General features: G+C 39.6%; 1 long non-coding RNA gene across 1 annotated transcript; it reads left to right on the plus strand.

Annotated features, from left to right (window-relative positions):
* Positions 1–1347: 1347 nt before the first annotated feature.
* Positions 1348–10852, plus strand: LOC107834120 (uncharacterized). The gene is made up of 3 exons (XR_001659903.1): positions 1348–1361; positions 7703–7713; positions 10743–10852. It is a non-coding gene; the product is annotated as an uncharacterized LOC107834120 (long non-coding RNA).
* The last annotated feature ends 2897 nt before the right edge of the window (positions 10853–13749 follow it).

A 13749-nucleotide genomic window follows, 5' to 3' on the forward strand; every position in this document is an offset into this window, starting at 1 on the left:
CAGCAAGGTTCCAGCAGGAGACAGAGTGCAGCAGCGAAGTCATTATTTACTGCAGGGCTCAAGCTCTGATATTCATCGGCATGCTTTTACAGCATCATCGCCTCCCTTCCATGCCTATTTCCACCCCTCCAATCATAATGTACATAATTGCGGTCTCCATGGCGATGTTGTTGATCTGGTTACAGGCTGACCATTTTAGAACAAGAGCAATTATCTTAAATGAAAAACAAGGAGATAATTCATTTATTGTTTCACCGTTTGTGGAAACGCAAGAAAAACAAACGCCAGCATCCAAAAACAGTACGCCTCTGAAAATGAAACCAGAGTTTGTAAAGCCTTGATTTAAAAAAAAATTATTTTTTTCAAAACATGTACTTCAAAACTAATTAGTAGAGTTATTTTACCTGATAATCGCTGTTTTGTGGTTCAGTCACCCCACAATGAAGCATTGCAGGCGCCAAGGCCACCTTCCACTGGGTGATAAATCTAAATTTGAAAAGTGTGAAATTCAATAAGCTGGCCCCTTAATTACCACCCGTGTTCACTTTTTCCCACTCATCCATGACCACAAACTCAACACGACTGCTCGGAGCGGCTGCGGCACATAACGGGGAACGAATGGAGTTCACCGTGTTCCAAAGCCATACATCACCGCCTGTCAAAAACCGTTTGATCGTTCCACCAGCGGCTTTGGGAAAACACCGCCTGAACTTGGTTTAACAATTAGAACCTGTACGACAAACTGGCATTCTGGAGAGACATTTTTGCAACAAACCATTAAAACCAGAGAAAGCAGGATTTTCTTCCACATGATCTTTTTGGAATCTTATCCCAAGGTCTGCTATGGAGTTTGTTTTTCTGTGGAGGCCCAATGATTTCAGTCGCATTTGGATTTGCATTTAAAATAAGACAAAACTAACATACAAGCAACTTTTCAGCAAGATATTGGAGTTTGTTTTAAGTAAACAATTCCTTAATATTGGAGAGAAAGTAATAGTTCCATTATCATTCACTTCATATCAAGACATTTTTCCTCGAAATTGAAATAATCTGCCACTGGAACTAATACTTCTTATCGTTATTAAAGAAACATACTAAGATATTTCACAATAGAGATCAAAAATACTTGGTAAGATTTTGTGTTTTTCTGGTATGTGTAAATAAAAACTATTTCATCCACTGTTTAGTTCTGTTAGTAGAATAAACTTTTAGTTAACTTTTACATTCTCCAGTTTGAGCAACTCTGTGTCTCTGTTGTTCCGCCAGAGAGAAAACAGAAAATCTGAGTGTAACCTTGGTAACCACAAGGATGCAGAAGCAGGTTGCGGGCAAACCCACACAACTTAGTCTTTTAAGCTTTTGTTTGATACCTTCACGTTTAATCGTAAAATGTAATCAGTCATTCCAGAGCCATTTTCTGACCGGACTCTTTCCCCAGGGAGGCATGGACTGGAAGTTTCCATAAGACAACTAAAATCTACAAAATACAAAAAATAACAGCATGCTGTTAGATTTACTTGCAGACAAATTAACAAAAGGAAGAATATACAGTTAAAAAGTGCATAACTGTATTCTTCTTTTTCCAAAACAGAAAACTGTGAAAAAAATCCAACTTTGTCTGATTTTGTTGATTTGGGTTGATTGAATATGTTGCTGGAGTGATTTTTGGAGAGCCAATTTCTTGAAAACCTGTCTATTTGTATAAACTATGGAGTATACAATAACAGCAATGAGCTCCACTAATTTGACCATGTGTACTTTTCACATACAAGCACAAAACTTTGAAATCTACACGAGTTTCAAAATGTAAAAAAGCTCTCTGATTTCCAAATATCCTTGAGATCAAACAAAAATGCTAAAGAAACAAACGAGGAGAAAAGAAAGCCTGAAGCGACTGCTAACAAGCATCACTGCTGACCACATTGGATTATTTATTCACACTTTCACTTATGTGAGCTGCATGAAAATCTCCACACAGTCACTGCAAAAAAAAAAAAAGTGAACATCTCCATGCAAAAGCTTCATCCAGACAAACCCTCAAGGTTACCTTCAGTCTTGTTTTCCTGTGTTTTTTTCCACATTGTTTAAGCTGAAAAACAATAAAAACCTGTTATTTCTAGGGCCTGCCATCACCCCCTTTTCCCCACCCGTCTTTCTTCTCTTTAATAACGGGTTGTGTCGCCTTTCTGTCGTCACATTAATGGATCACCTTGAAATAAAAGCATTTTGCCTGTCAAAACGATGCGACTTGAAAACACAGACCAGGCCCAGACGGGCACGTGGGCGTTAGTGCGTCCTTCGCCGACCTTCAGGGTGGGGGGTTGCCTCGCACCCGAACGTGGTCTTCGTCACCGAAACTGCGGCAATTAGCATCTGGAGCCGAGCAGAGGGGTGATCCTGAACGAAACGGAGTGAGAAAACGTCTGCATTGGGGAGCCAGAAGGTCAGGGATAATTAGGAGCCTTTGTGGCCCCTCTCTAGAGGCTCAGGGGGAAGGCCTACAGATGGGCCCTCTGCTTTTAGACACTTTTGCTTTTGATTCGATCAAAGCCCCACCCAGAAACACCTGAGGGATGCCCTAACCCTCCACCCTTAAAAATGGAAACAAACAAGCGACAGTGAGCACAGGTGTATTTGAAAGAAAAAAAAAAAAGAATCTTTCTCTGACCGGTTATTGTTTCCTAAGTCTGTGTTTTCAATGTTTTCAGCGCCCTGACCAGACCAGACCGTCTGCCGGGTTTTGCTCATTCAGAACACATCGCTGTCAGAATGTCACGGAGTTGTGCCAGGTGATTTAACTTTGTGCGTGCCGCCACTGGTGCTTGACTTTTAACATCCAAATGTCAATTGTGTCACCTGCGCTCACATTCAAACCTTTAGCTTGGCTTCTTCCAGTGACCTCAGAGGGGGAAAAAATCAATTAGAGGAAGAATGATTCGCTTGACCTCATGCAGCAAAAACGGCCTAAAAAAACCCGAGGCGCCGGAGAACAGCAGCTCCAGCTTCTTATACAAAACAAACAAAAAAAAAAAATAAAACGACAACTGCTGCGGTATCTATCAGTGAGGGAATGATATAAAAGATTGTGTTGTTGGGACAACCATTTTTAAAGGGGTAGTGTCATGTAAAATTGACTTTTTTGAGCTTCACTTTCTCTTATAATGTTATTCCCTCATCAGAAACATACTTGGAGTGTTGCCTTGATTCTGTCATGCATGTTTGAGAAATCCTTTAATCTCCATGGCAACCATTCAGTTGTTTTACATTTGAACCTAGCTCCACCTTCGCAGACGAAACTCCTCCTCAGAACTGCAGCTTCTGAGCTTCCGCTTCACAGAGTGACTCCCCTACTCGGCTCCTTCAGACTAGCCAGCAGCATTTAGCAAACACCTGGTGGAACTGCTCATCTACTGAGCTCATTTCATGCTGGTAAAAACATCATGAAAGGGTTAATAGAGGAGCCATGTTGTGATGACTTCCTGAGGGTGGAGTTTCAGAAAGAGCAGGAGTGTCTTACAAAGACGGAGGCCCTTTAAGAAACTTAAACTCAAACGAGGCATTAAGTCACATAATCAAATTTCTTTTGAGTTCTATTTGATGTATACAGCATTTTTATAGCAACTGATGGTAACAGTTACTTGATTGTGATATAAAATGATTCTATGCCTGGAAAACCTACAATACCCCGTTAAAGCTTGTGTGACGCAATTCCTTATTCACCCTAGTTCTCCGTCTGTCTGTCTCTATCTGTCTCTCTCTCTCTCTCTCTCCCCCTCTCTCTCTCTGATGGCGTTGCTGATATCTCATTAGGGTCGGGGACCCTCCAGTTTGCTCACAATCTCTCCCTGTTTTCATCTAGCAATCATAAAGTTTGCAGTTAGTTCTGCGGAGGTGAAATGATTTCTGAGAAAGCGGAGTTCTGAGAAGGAGAAACAAACATCCCTTGCTGCCGGAACCCAAACATCTTCCAGTGTGTGTGTGTGTTTTTCTTTTCAGGCCTATGTGGTGGGAAATGTAAATGATAAACAAACGTATTATGACAGAAGGTCAACATTGGACTGCGGCGCTGACAGGCGAGGCAGTAGGAAGAAATTACTTCTGATTGATATTTTGCCTCTTGTCAGCAGAGCAATTTCAATCTAAGCAGACGAACAGGAATGAGAATTCTCCCCACAGAGATGCTGTGTTTCACTTCACTGCTATGTAAATAACCTGTGTGTGTATCTGTGTGTGTGTAACATTTTAATGAAGGAATGTTGGCTAGCTAAGACTAAGTGGATGGTCTTGGGTAAACTCTGCAGTTCACTTGTAGTAAATTTTTTTGCATGATGGATGGTGTGTAATTGCTAAGCTTTGTTTAATCTGAAGCTTAGCGTTCGGCATGCTAATTCAGCATCATGCGTGGCATGTAAATATCAGCTAAATGTCACGTTCATTAAGGGGCGTCTGGATGCGGGATGGCCCTCCATAGTGGATGCAGATGACTGCACATAATACTGCCTGCGGTGGGGTTGGGGGGAGTCAGGAGGGGATGGGGGTTTCCCCCCCAGTGACTCCATCCGTCTGCATCTGGGTGTGACTGTATGTCTGTCCAAGTATGTCTGAGCTGGCTGTCTCCATCACGCAGCTGCTTTTCCCCTCGGCAGCTGACGAACGACGACTCGAATGTTGGCTTCAGTGTGAAATGTCAGCTATCTGTTTTCCCTGGATGTGACATGTCACTCTGACGGGAGAGAGTCTGCTCAGTTTTTCTCGTCGCCTGTCCGTTTGGGTGTTTGATGGAGCTCATGTGTTCATGGTGCAGCGGAAACCACTTCCCAAACTCGTAGATCATCCCCGCTGCTCACGGAACACCGCGTTGGCGACGATTGTTGACTTTTTCTTCTACATCAGATCTTCTTGTCCATCGTGTTACAAAAAATTTATTCATACCTCTTAAAGCACTCAGTTTCTATGTATCACAAATCTAGAGCAAACTTCCAGAAAACTGCAAAACAGCCAAAACACTGAGTTCCTTTAAGTCAAGACTAAAAAACCACCAGTGTAGAGTTGCTTTTGAACCATAATAAATTAAACATTGATCAAAATATTTGATGGTAATGATGATTTTTAACATTTGCACTTTACATATGCAACGTCTGTTGCTAGTTTTCAAAATTGTTGGCTCTGTAATGTGTTTAAGAATCACTTTGAACTGCTGTGTTGCTGTAATGTGCCATACAAGTATGTACCATACATATTATTTGTATGGCACAACTACTCCAGTCAGCTCCTTCAGACTAGCCAGCAGCAATTAGCAAATACCTGGCGAAACTGCACATCTGCTGAGCTACTTTTCAGCTCAATGCTGGTAGAAACGTTGTTAAAGGGTTAATAAAGGAGCCACATTGTGAAGACTTCCTGAAGGCGGAGTTTCATAAAGAACTGGAGTTTTTAAAGAGACAGAGGCCCAATTTCAAGGCATTAAATTATGAGGTCAAATTTCTTAAGTTATATTGATTTATGTTGCATTTTTATAACTAAAGGTAACATAGTTACTTGATTGTGCTATAAAATATCTTTATGTACCTGGAAAATAGTAATGTCCCTTTAAATGTTAATTTTTGTGATGCTGTTTGTTAGTTTTGTTGTTCTGCAACAAACATCAAAGGACAATTAGCTGCCATGGATTTTATAAGGTTATTTACAGGGGTTTGGAACATCTGGTTTAGATTTTGTTGCATGAAAAATGTAAAAAATGATATTAATCAAGTCGGTAAAGTGAAAGATTCCTATAGCTGGAATACTTTTGCCAGACATTTTTGCATTTATATCACACATGTTGTCTCAGCTCTACCAAACAACAAAACACAAGTTGAACTCAGTTTAATATTTGCATTTATATCACACATGTTGTCTCAGCTCTACCAAACAACAAAACACAAGTTGAACTCAGTTTAATACACAAACACCTCACATGTGGAAACAGTACATCCACCAGAAGGTCAGCCAAATCGTCTATGTCCTCTTATTTCCTGTTCCCATCATCATCCATCCCGGGGCTCACTGATCTCCCTCCGGTGAGGAAGAAGCTCCCCATGGTGTCCTGCTGCTCCCAACTGGCAAAGCTGCAGCTCTGGCCTTTTCCTCCTCAGGAAACCACAGAGAGCAACGTGGAGTGTGCATCTGTGTGTGTGTGTTGGACAATTATCTGGAGGTGTAGACATGGGTGCCGCCCTGATAATTAGCTAAATAGGACTCTAATCGTGGACTAGGCCATCTGTCCAAAGGGGGCGGAGCACAGAAAAGGTCTCACACATTTTTAATGAGGCTTAATATTCACACAGGGCTCATTATGTGACCCAGACTCCTGGTTTCTGGCTCGCCTTTAGTCGGATGTATCACCCATCTTACTTATTTATTCATGCTTTTTCCCAGCATGCCCCATTTCTTTTAGTTTCCTCTATGTTTTGTGATGTAGAGCAGCAGAAACACAAGTGTAATTTTTGGAGTTGTATTATTTTTGTCTACAAAACTATCTATATCTTATGATGGCATATTAGCACAATTGTAGATAAAAAGGAGTACATGTCTGACAAAAAAAATTTGACATTTTGAGTTTAATCTCAGAAAAAGAAAACACGGGAATTTATATGTTTGAAAAGTTGAAAATTTGTGAGAAAAAACTCGCAAATGTTGAAGTTAGAAAAGCACTTGGCATTTCCTGGGGTTGACAAGTTGACCATTTTTTAATTTTTAAACTCAGAAATGATCAATCTCAAATATCTGAAAATTTTTTCTAGCATATTTTTATGGGAGATTCAAGAATTTATCAAACATGCATGAAAGAATGAAAACACTGCATGTAACATAATTTGAAGCTTAAAAAAAGTTATTTTAAACCATACTGTCTCTTTAAAAAGTTGTCTCACTCTTCTGTCATACAACAGTTACTTTCAGAGGAATGAGAACATGGATTTCCTTTTATTAATTTTTTTAAAATGATAACAAATGCTTTGTTTAATTATTTTATCATATAAAGTGTTATAATTGTACATTTAGGAAATAATGTTATATTTCTAAGGTTACATTAAGTGTTTGTAACTGTTTTTGTAATGATTTTTTTTATGATGTTGACCTCAGGAAGAGTAGCCATTGTCATGGCGATGACTAATGGGGATCCATATAAACAAACCAACACCAGTAGATTAGAAATGGTGCACCAGCTTTGTCCAAAACAGAAAATATAGGGGGATGCAACTACAAACCAAACATCTCCACAAAAGATTCAACATTAGCAAAAAATAAATAAATAACTGAAGGATGGAAAACAAATTTCAATCCAGCTGCAGTGAGCCAGTAAGAGCAGGTCTAATGGAAATGATGAATGGAAGTTCAAGGAGGCTCATCTGATAATTACAAACCTCAGAGTTTGCTGTTCTAAAATGGGGAGACATTACAGGAACAAGACAGTTTGCTAAATCAAAGCTGAGGTCATTTTGCCTTTTTCTTGATACAATATTTTACTTTTCACCGACGGCTTTTTTAACGTTGCACCGTCATCTCTGTGGGCCTGCCACGCCGCGACTCATAACCAGAAACTTCTGCACATTCGGTGAAAACATTACCATCAAAACAGCCAAAGAAGATGTAGAGAATTCCAGCTGTGCCAACAAAAACCAAAACTATATGCAGTGGCTTGCAAAAGTATTCCTACCTCTAGAAATCTTTTTTGTTGTTGTTGTTGTTGTTGTCACATTACAACCACACCACAAACCTATTTAGTGACTAGCAGTTAGAGAACTTCTGAACTGGATACTTTTGCACACCACACTTTTCAGGTTTTTTTTAACTTACAAATAGGGATGAGCCGATCAGGTTTTTTCCTGCCGATACCGATACCGATCACCCATGAGGGCCGATACACCGATACCGATCACCGATACCGATCACATAATTATTATTATTTTTTTTATTTTTTTTTTATCATAAACACTACCGGTTACATTATGTGGAAAAAGGAACCATGAATTCACCTTAAAAAACTTGTTTTTAATAACTTTTTTCAAGAAGAAAACTAAACAAAACAGGCTAAATAATGCAAAGAGCCAAAATAAAACCTCTCAACATTGCCAAAAAAAATCAAGTATAAAACTTAACATTCAAAGGCAAAAACAGGTTCCATTACAATAAACAATCCAGAGTTACTGAATGAAAACTTCCTGATAGCATGGCGGCTAGCTGATTACTGCTAGCTCTGATTGGCTGTTTCTGACTGAGCGGAGTAATTATGCAGAACAGGGGGGAGATCGATTATTTTTTCAGAGATTATCTGTCTCATGTTAGGACAGCGAAAGTTTTAATATGTAAAATGTATTTTTTTTTTAAATTAGATGCTGCAGCTTTAAGCAGAGGTTCGGTGTGAGAGTCACTACCAGGTGGAGCAGAAGCGACGCTCCGTCTGTGAAATAATACTACCTGTAGCGTAGCAGCGGTTCAACAGCGAGAGCAGAACCAGCGTCTTACATCGCAGCTCGAAGACTTAAATCATTTTCCAGGTTATTTGTTTAGCTTTCTGACCTTCATGCTAATCCGGGTGAGTGTTTGTAGCTGTGCGCTGCTTTACCTGCTATCTTATCGCTCCGTATGTCTTTATTACTGCAGTGAGTCTTGATGTAGCCAAACTCCGTCAAGTATGTCATTGTTTTTATGTCATATTAGCTTCGTTGTGTTGATGCATTTTGACGTGCTTCAATTTTCCCCACAACACGCAAACTTCCCCATTAACTCAGTGCGTTATAGTTCCACATCGCTTAGGATTTGTTGCTGCGCGTTTGCGCAGAGTGAAGTAAAGAGGAGACCAGCTGCACAGGCAGGCTGCAAAATGAGATGATCGGTATCGGCAACAAGAGCCAATGATCGCCGATCACAGATCATGCACTTTTTCACGAAAATCGGCCCGATTATGATCGGTGACCGATCGATCAGGACACCTCTACTTACAAACAAACGTTTTGAATAGGTCTGTCTTGATAACACATTTTGCTGGTCGATAAATTTCCCCAGACCAGAAGTAATCGCGATAAATGCTAATGTTGCTTTGAGGCAACTTTCAAGTAATAGATTAGAAATGGTAAAATATTGCCATTAAGAACACATTGTCAAAGATAAAAAATTAAATTCTAACGAACATTTAACAGTGGAACTGGGAAACATTTATCAAAATAAATAAACAGAAAAACAGATAAAATGAATTATGAAGTTTCTTAACAACATTGTTCTTCAAAAGAAGAGGACCAGACTGAAGACTTTATTCATACAGTTTTTGGACAGAGGAGAGAGAAAAGAGAGAGTAAATCATGCAAGTGTAAATTATTGAGCTCATTTTAATTCATCATTTGTTTAATTGATTTATTGCTTATTGCGACAGGCTTAGTTTTGAATTGTATAATTCTCATTGAGCTTCACAGTTGTGTACCACTTTGTGTTGGTCTTTCACATTAAATTCCAATAAAATATATTCATGTTTGTAATAGTAACGTGACAAAACATGGAAAAGTTCAAGGGGTATGAATACTTTTGTGAGCCACTGAATATATATATTTTTTGTTAATAGCTGCAGTGTTAGATGACGACCAGTGAGCGATCAGAAAGTCATCACACCGCAATCAGTTGAAATATTTTTTAAAGTATTTTAAGCCCAAGTTTCCGATGTCTGTTTTTTTTCTTTCTCTTCCCGCTTTGTGGCACAAATTCTCCATTCGAGCTCCGATGTCAGACGCAGGCTGAATATCCAGAGGACCAAATGTCTGCAAGTCCTTACATCAATGACTGCTGCGCTTTCTTCACTTCACTTGTCTGTCTGAGCACACAGGGCAGCGTATCGACCGGGCGTATTGAGGCGGGTCATGGGCCAGCCATTAGCGAACACTGGGCTGGAGCACAACACCAGGAAACAGGGTGGGTGAGCGCCAGCTGCTGGCTTTTTTTTTTTTTTTTAATAAAAGACCATGGAGTTGTCATTTTTAACCACTGCCGGACAGGACTTGTCTATCGATTTCATTCTTCAGCTGGAAATATTGATAGGCTCTGTGCTCCATGTCGAGGAAAATCAATGACGAGATGCACAAAAAAAAAAGAAAGCAGAAGAAGCAGAGATAGAAAATACAGATGGGTGTGAAAATAAATAGAGGTGGGGAGGGGAAGGTGGAGGAGAGTTGTTGCTTATAGCAACCAGGGGCGTTTCACTGGACAGAGTGTTCAAGGAGAAGAAGCTGGAACTGCAAGGGTGTCATTTCCACACCAAATATGGAGGAGCAGAGGAAGTGAAGGTGAAGAAAAATGAGAAGAATCAGGATCTAAAAGAACAGGAACAGAAAAGCAACAGCAACAAACTTGAAGTGCAGTAAAAACGTTTCTTCTTACAGATTAGATTTACTTCTGCTTGTTTTAATTTACACTTGAGTTCACACAAATGTAGCATGTATCACTGTCGAGGAAAATCAATGACGAGATGCACAAAAAAAGAAAGCAGAAGAAGCAGAGATAGAAAATATGGATGGGTGTGATGGCAGTATTATGTGGATTTTAACACACAGTTGATAAATCCTATATTTATCAACTATGACTTAAAAGAAATAAGATTTTGTAATTTAACACCTTGAAATTGGGCCTCTGTCTCTTTAAGAAACTCCTCCTCTTTCTGAAACTCCGCCTTCAGGAAGTCATCACAACATGTTTCCTCTATTAACCCTTTAGCAAAGTTTTTACCAGCGTTGTGCTGAAAAGTAGCTCCTATTATGAGCTCAGTAGATGTGCAGTTCCACCAGGTGTTTGCTAATTGCTTCTGGCTAGTCTGAAGGAGCTGAGTGGGGGAGTCACCATGTCATGCTCTGTGAGGAGGAAGCTCAAGAGCTCTGAGGAAGAGCTCAACTAGTAACAACTATCACCATGCAGGTGTGATAAGTGGCAGTGAATGTTTTGCTTAAGCCTAATGTCGAGCCAAGAGTCTTTGCAGAATTGTTTTAATTCAGCCACATTTTTTTGTGTGTTGTTTTTTTTTTATATCCCTTCAGTTCCTGTCTCTGGCTATACCAGATTACTTCAAGTCCAGACTTCGACTACGCCACTTCAAGACTCTTCTGGTGCTTAATGACAGGGCACATTGGCTTACGGTCACAAACAGATAGTCACATTATGATTATCCTTGTCTGATACTGAAAGTTGTTTGACAATCAGAAATATTAAATTAACAACGAAAGGGAAAAGAAATCTGTAAAAGGGGTAAAATAATATTTTACATTACTGCAGATGTGGAAATGTATACTAAGAAAGATGAGGAAAAATGAAATTGTTTTTGGGGGTGAGGTTAGGATAAACACAAACGAACTATAACTTTTTCATAATTATTAAGAGATTATTGACTTAAAACAAACTCCTACATCTTACTGAAAAGTTACTTGTAAGTCAGTTTTGTCTTCTTTCAAGCGTAATAAGACATTTGCACTAAAAAAAACTCTACAAAAATCCTTGGTAAGAAGTTGTGTAAAAAGTGAAGAATCAAACAACAGGGGAGGGATTAGGGAAAAGAACAAAAGGAAAGACTAAATCAAAAGCGCTAACAGGGATAGATGATATTTGCACACCTGGGCAGTTTTAAATGCAGAGTGTGTTCTCACATGAACCCCTCGGGGCCCGCCGATGTCCCTGCAGGGAGAACTCTGAACACACACACACACACACGCACACACACAAACAGAGGTGTCCCCGGCCTTAAGAGCATCAACGTCGGGCCGTCTATGGCTAATTACCCCTCAGAGACATGAAGGGAATCACTCTACTGCGTCTCACACACACAGAGATTAACCCTATTCCCTTCTGCCTGTGGTGACAGAAGGACTCCATAATGAATCCAGAAAGCTTTATAAAGCATCTCTCGGCTTTCCCTCTGCCTCTCTGATTTTGTTTGTAAGCAGACAAAAAAAAAAAAGCAAAATTTTTTTCAGACGGACAATCCATAACAGCCGCCTGTTTGGATTGACCTGAGCCACATTGTTCAGATTCAAACATTTATATGTGTCGACGCATTCCGCCGTCTCATTTCTATGCCTCCTGTGCCAGTTTTTGTCTGATTTGATAACTCTGAGAGAACTGAAGTGATCAGCGTAATGGCCCCTTTGCTTAGGCTGTGTTCAATAATTGGGCACTTTTCTACTCTGCAATTTGATGAAAACCCTCATTCAGACCGCAAGATGACAGACGTTAAAACTCAATAGGTTGTTGCAAAAGTTAAATGTGGCTAGAAGAAGAAGAATGTGCACCACCTTAAGAACTTATCATTATCTCTTATTTTTTATTTATTTTTTGAGTGTGCAGCTGTCCTAATAGTGCTATAAAATTAAGAAAAAACAGCAAATTTTGTGTTTAGGGATTTACTAATTACTGTCATCACTTATTGGGAAACCAAAATGAACAAATTAAGAAAAGTCGTTTGTTAAAATAGCCTCCTTTTTTCCCCCCCTGCATATTACGTTTGGAACTAATTTTAAGCTGTCTGATGGATTAACAGTAACACCCAGCAGGAGAGTAAATAAAAGTGGAAAAATAATATAGTTTGATTTCATGAAAAAACAGTGGTATTTATTAATCTGTCACTTAATACCACAGCTTGTGTCACTGCAGCTGACACAAGCTGACAATAAGTTCATGTATTACATAATGCAACATCAATGGTCCATACAGTACCATGAAAAAATATCTGCAAGAACCTGGAATCTCAGCCACCATTATCACACTTAAATGCTAACAGAACACAATGTGAATTAATAAAAAATAAACCATAAAGACCTTGAAAGCAAATGCCAGTCTAAACAGAAAAATAACAACCTTGCTGGAAGATGAAACTTTCATGTGCTGCAGCTTACACTGTGGCCATGGCAAATATGTAAAGGAATGAGAACTGATGGTCTTGAACAGTGGCGTACACTGTTGCTTCACAACTATAATAACAAAATGTCACCTTGACATTGTGCATATCCCTTTTGCAATTGTGGATTTTCTCTGGGTACTCTGGCTTCCTGTCACAATCCGAAAAACCTGGGTTTGACCCCGACTGTGGAATATGGAGTACGAAGGATTCCTCAGTGCAATTTAGCTATTGCTCTGTGTTTGGTATGGTTTACATCGAACAATGCCTTAAAGAGGCAGTATCTTGTGAAATCTACATTTTTTAGCTTTACATCATGTTATAATGTTATTCCCTCATCAAAAACATACTTGGGAGTGTAGCTTTGATTATTTCATGCATGTTTGAGAAATCCTTAAATCTCCTGTGGTAACTATTCAACTGTCCAAAACGCCTGGTTGGACCTAGCTCCGCCTTTGAGACGAAGCTCCTCCTCGGAGCTGCAGTTTCCAAGACCAGTCCTTAAATACTAGAAGCAGTATCTTATTTTTGGTTTGGTTGTCAGCTCTCTGTTACACCTTCACTGCATGGTTACTCATGCCACCACACCTGACGGTCGTTGTCAATTTCTAACTTGTTAACCTACATGATACTTTGTCTGCAAAGGGAGTGTTTTATCTTAATTTCTTCATCTTACTGTTTCATATCACAGATAGCAAAGTTAACCTGACATCTGCCCCTGTTTCCAGTCAAAGCATACCATTTCAGAACTGATTGTGCGAGATTTGATTGCCGTGTCCGTGGCAAAAGCTGCTTGTGTGCCACCAGGAAGTTATGGGCCCCAGGAGACAGAGCCTGAGTGATAA

The sequence above is a fragment of the Poecilia formosa genome, unplaced genomic scaffold (assembly GCF_000485575.1).
Source record: "Poecilia formosa unplaced genomic scaffold, Poecilia_formosa-5.1.2 Scaffold523, whole genome shotgun sequence".
NCBI lineage: Eukaryota > Metazoa > Chordata > Actinopteri > Cyprinodontiformes > Poeciliidae > Poecilia > Poecilia formosa.